This window comes from Dama dama, chromosome 9 (assembly GCF_033118175.1).
Source record: "Dama dama isolate Ldn47 chromosome 9, ASM3311817v1, whole genome shotgun sequence".
Taxonomy (NCBI): Eukaryota; Metazoa; Chordata; class Mammalia; order Artiodactyla; family Cervidae; genus Dama; species Dama dama.
Window position 1 is genome coordinate 90,970,009 of NC_083689.1, and position 5,955 is coordinate 90,975,963.

Genomic DNA, 5,955 nt, shown 5'->3' on the forward strand with positions numbered 1-5,955 from the left:
AATTTTCTGTTGATGGGTGGGGCTGTATTCCCTCCCTGAGGCCAAACTATGGTAGGGGTATTGGCAACCTCCTTCAAAAGGACTTATGCCAAGGCTGTTGTATTCAATGCCCCTGACCCCATGGCAGGCCACTGTCGGCCCACCCTTCTGCCAGAGACTCCTGGACACTCACAGGCAAGTCTGGTTCAGTCTCTTGTGAGGTCACTGCTCTTCTCTCTAGGGTCCTGGGACACACAGTGTTTTGTTTGTGCCCTCCAAGAGTCCATTCCCCCAACCTGTGGAAGTTCTGTAATCAAGTCCCACTGGCTGGTTCTCAGTCCCTTTGCCAGATCTCCAGGTTGGGAAATCTGTTGTGGACCCTAGAACTTTCTTAACAGAGAATTTCTGTGGTATAATTGTTCTGAATGTTGTGGGTCATCTAAGAGACTTGCAATGTCCTAAACCAAGTCTTAAGAAACCAAGACTAAGGGTCCCTTTACTAGGAACCATGTGTTTCCATCATCCTTAACCTCTGCCTGCAAGGCCCCTCCCCAAGTTTAAACCCCAAGGTGGGGAGCCAGGACTTCCATCACTGACCTTTCACTGCCTTTCTCTCTCTCATTCTCACAGTGAGAGAATTTTCTACTTTCCCTTCCTATCACAACAGAACTGTGGCTAAAATGTAGGTTTCTTCTTTCCAATTCCATGGCATTTGCCCTTCTCTTCCTTTGTTCCTTGCTAACATAATCCTGACTTTACTCAGGTATGAGATGTGTTTCAGGGGAGCCTGAGCCCCTTCTCAACTTCAGAGAGCATTATTTGGATTAGGCAACCATGGTAATTCATTACATTGGCAACCTGAGGAACGACATGTGATACAACTATGATCAAGAGATGTAAGTAGACAAAGGCTGGTGCTTCCGGCAAAATGTTCAAATATGAATGTCCTCTTCTCCCATGTAGCTCTTGGATATTGCTTATGAGGACATAAGGCCTTGAACTGCTGCAGTTGGTTATCTTGCACCTAAGACAAGAGTAGCCACCATGCTGAGAATGGCACATAGAATAAGCACAAAGAAAATCTGGCCCCTAGTAATACCATTGAACCATTAGGCTAAACACTCTACCTAGAATCTCAAGATTTCTTTTATGTGAGAGAATATTTCCTTATGGTTAAACACTTTTTGTTGGCTATTACTTAGCCAAAAGCATACTATTGGATTATATCTTCCCTGGGGTAAAAATGTCAGAAGGGCCACAGGGTGAGAAATTAGAGACTAGACAAGGAAAACTATAACGAAATATAGTATTAAAAAATATTACAGCCATAAAAAATACACTGATGTCAAATGAGGTGAGAGATACATAGTATCACTTCACAATTCTGAGTGGGCTCAGCTACCAAAGAGTTATTGGTGAATTCAGGTTTCTTCCCAGGAGTAATGGGTTCCAATTAGCTACCTGGACATTACTGAGGCTAGATTTAATCTAGTCTGAATGAAAAAAGAGTGCCCAAAGTGTTAACATCCCCTGTTTGGTGGCATCTTTGATAGAGACCCAGATGTCTACAGTGCTTGAAAGGGAACTCAAAACAGTTCTTTTTTTTTTTTTCCCCCTCAAAACAGTTATTAATGACATAGATTTAAAAAAAAAAAAAAAAAAGAAGACAAGAGATAACTCCGATTTATCACATACTGACTTCCATTTTTTTTTGTTGTTTGTGCTTTTTTTCAAAGTTATAAATACATATAGTTTATAGAATCAACGAGTTCCACAAAGTTTTCATTTAGCTCAGTTCAGTTGCTCAGTCATGCCCGACTCTTTGGGACCCCGTGGACCGCAGCATACCACGCCTCCCTGTCCATCACCAACTCCCAGAATTCACCCAAACTCATGTCCATTGAGTCCATGATGCCATCCAGCCATCTCATCCTCTGTTTTCCCCTTCTCCTCCTGCCCTCAATCTTTCCCAGCATCAGGGTCTTTTCAAATGAGTCAGCTCTTTGCATCAGGTGGCCGAAGTATTGGAGTTTCAGCTTTAGCATCAGACCTTCCAGTGAATATTCAGTACTGATCTCACTTAGGATGGACTGGTTGGATCTCCTTGCAGTCCAAGGGACTCTCAAGAGTCTTCTCCAACACTACAGTTCAAAAGCATCAATTCTTCGGCTCTCAGCTTTCTTTATAGTACAACTCTCACATCCATACATGACCACTAGAAAAACCATAGCCTTGACTAGATGGACCTTTGTTGGCAAAGTATTGTCTCTGCTTTTTAACATGCTGTCTAGGTTGGTCATAACTTTCCTTCCAAGGAGTAAGCGTCTTTTAATTTCATGGCTGCAATCACCACCTGCAGTGATTCTGGAGCCCCAAAAAATAAAGTCAGCCACTGTTTCCATGGTTTCCCCATCTATTTCATTAGAGGAAATAAAAAGCAATCTCTCTTCCCTACTTCTTCCTGCTTCCTGCTTCCCAGAGGCAACCATGCTTAGCTCTTTGAGGTGAACCTTTTGGAATATGATAATTAATTTGCTAGGGCTGCCAAAACAAAATACCATAGGTTGTGCCTTAAATAAAAGAAATTTACTTTCTCACAGTTCTAGAGGCTACAAGTCTTAAGAGATCAAAGTTTCAGCAGGTTTGGTTTCTCCTAAAGCATTGCTCCTCTTGACTTGCCCTTTCTGTGAGGAAGACACACTTGTCCTCACATATCTTTTTCTCTGTGTCCATGCATCCCTGGTCTCTTCGTGCACACCCTAGTGTTTTATTATAAAGACACCAATCAGATTAGACTGAGGCCTACCCTAAAGGCCTTGTTTTAATTTAATTACCTCTTTAAAGGCCCCAGCTCCAAATATTCATTCTAAAGTACTAGAAATTAAGGCTTCCACATATGAATTTGGTGGTAGAGGACAACACAATTCAGTCTATAACAGATAACATAAATTGAAAATATTTACATCACAGTTACTGTAGAGCAGTACAGTGGTGGTCTAATCTCACCTATTCATTATCCTCACAGTAACCATGTGTGATGTGTATTATCATTATCTCCTTTTTAAAGATGACTACTAATGTACAGAGAAATCAAGTAACTTGCTTAAGGTCATACTGCTGGAAAGTAGCTATCATTCAAATCTAGATAGTCTCAATCCAAAGTTCATGTTCTTAATACTTAAGTATGCTCCATTCTTATATTGCTACTTCTATCTATAGAAAATGAGCATTTAGTTCTCTAATCCTATCAAATACAGACACATGAACACATTCTTCCCTCACCCTCTCAATATTATTATTTCATTAATTTTTGTTAGATCAATATTCAGCATTTACCTCTTGTGAGTATGTATGTGATTTTATAGTTACGCAATAGAGACATTATTTCTTTTTCTTTCTTGCATAAAATTTCATTTCCCTGGAGATAATATTAATAGCAATCCTGTTTTATATTTGCTTAATTTTATGTGCAGTTATTGGGCGCACAGTGGGACAATGGCAGCAGGGACAGGGACGGGCACTGGCCTCCAGACCCAGCATGAGCGAAGTTCCCCGCAGAAAATGTGATGACTCAGCATTCAGAAAACTAAGATCATGGCTTCTGGTCCCATCACTTCATGGCAAATAGAAGGGGAAACAGTAGAAACAGTGACAGACTTTATTTTTTGGGCTCCAAAATAACTGCAGATGGTGACTGCAGCCATGAAATTAAAAGACGCTTACTCCTTGGAAGGAAAGTTATGACCAACCTAGACAGCATATTAAAAAGCAGAGACATTACTTTGCTGACAAAGCTCCACCTAGTCAAAGCTATGGTTTTTCCAGTAGTCACATATGGATGTGAGAGTTGTACTATAAAGAAAACTGAGTGCTGAAGAATTGATGCTTTTGAACTGTGGTATTGGAGAAGACTCTTGAGAGTCCCTTGGACTGCAAGGAGATCCAACCTGTCCATCCTAAAGGAAATCAGTCCTGAATACTCATTGGAAGGACTGATGCTGAAGCTGAAACTCCAATACTTTGGCCACCTGATGCAAAGAACTGACTCATTTGAAAAGACCCTGATGCTGGGAAAGATTGGAGGGAAAAGAAGGGGAAAACAGAGGATGAAATGGTTGGATGGCATCATGGACTCAATGGACATGAGTTTGGGTGAATTCCAGGAGTTGGTGATGGACAGGGAGGCCTGACAGGCTGCAGTCCATGGGGTCACAGAGTTGGACATGACTGAGCAGCTGAACTGATGTGTAATTATCAGGGACTTCCCAGGTGGTGCTAGTGGTAAAGAACCTGCCTTGTCAATGCAGGAGACATAGAAAGACACAGGTTTAATCCCTGGGTGGGCAAGATCCCTTGGAGGAGGGCATGGCAACCCACTCCAGTATTCTTGCCTGTAGAACCCCTTGGACATAGGAGCCTGGTGGGCTATGGTCTATAGGGTCACAAAGAGTAGGACACAACTGAAGTGACTTAGCATGCACACACACATGTGCAGTTATCACTAATTTAACCCCAAACTCTCTGAAAATTATTAAATCTCTCATTTTTTATTCATAGTAGGTATTCCAGTGAGTTCATCTTGAATAATTTCTGCCAGAACTTTCAGACTTGTTTGAATCTGGATTGGTCACTCTCTAAAGCCTAGGGCACAATTAACATCTTGGTATTTGCTTAACCCCCGTCACAGAGATTTTGTTTTGCTTCTTCTTTCATGGATGCTACATCTTAAAGTTTCTTATATGTCCTCAATTCAGAAGATTTTTTATCTTCCAGGAGCTTCCAAAGAAGACAAGCGGGGAGGTAAATTTTTGAGAACTTGGAGGTATCCAAATGTCAATCCTATCTCATAAGAGTTTGACTCACTACAGAATATCTGGGCTTCCCTGGTGGCTCAGATAGTAAAGAATTGACCTGCAATGCGGGAGACCCAAGTTTGATCCCTGGATCAGGAAGATCCCCTGGAGAAGCAAATGGCTTACCCACTCTAGTATCCTTGCCTGGAGAATTCCATGGACAGAGGCTACAGTTGCAAGGAGTTGGACATGGCTGAGCAACTAATACTTTCATGGCATATCTGCATCGAAGTCATTTTTCTTCTCCATTTTGAATCTACTGACACACAGTCTTCAACCTTCCAGTGTGCTAAGAAGCCATTCTGATTCTTAATGATTTATGACTATCTATTTTCTCTGGAAAGTTACAGAATCTTCTTTTTGCATCCCGGTATCCTGAAATTTTGCTGTGAGGTGCCCTAATTCACAAGTGGGCTGCTTGGAACTCAACCTGGAAACTCATATCCTTAAATTTTTGGAAATGTTATTATTTTGTTGGTGATTGCCTCCCTCTTATTCTCCCTCAGGACAATCATTTCCTCTGTGGTGTCTTTCTGAAGCTTTTTTTATTCAGGTGCCACATATTTAGACTGATCTTAAGAACACCTTTTCTTTCCTCTTTGTCCTTTTGCTCTGTTTTCTGAGATTTCCTAAACTTTATCTTTCAACATATTTATTCAGTTTTTGTTTTCATTTCTACCACTATATTTTTAACTTTCAGAAGCTCTTTTATATTCTTTCTATTTTTCTTCCTGTGGTGTCTTGCTTTTGAATCATGGATGTAGTATCTTCTCTTATTTATCTGTTATCCATCTTTTTCTTTCCATTTTTCCCATTTATTTTAGATTCCGTTATAAGTAGGGTTTCCCGAGGCTGAGATTTAGGGGCAGGTGTTTAATTGGGGACCATCTTCAGGAACAATACCTTCAAGGGAGTGAGGAAGGCAGGACTGGGCTGACAAGGAAGCTGACCCGTGATGCAGTTGCCACAGCCAATCCCACAGGGAGTTCTGAAGCTGGAATGGCTCTTTAGAGTTGTTTCCCATTTTTTGTCCCCAACTGGGGCAAGGGAACCATGTCTTTGTAACACTCTCCATCTCAAACAGACTGGATGTGGGCTGCTCGGAGGAAAGGATGTAACCCTA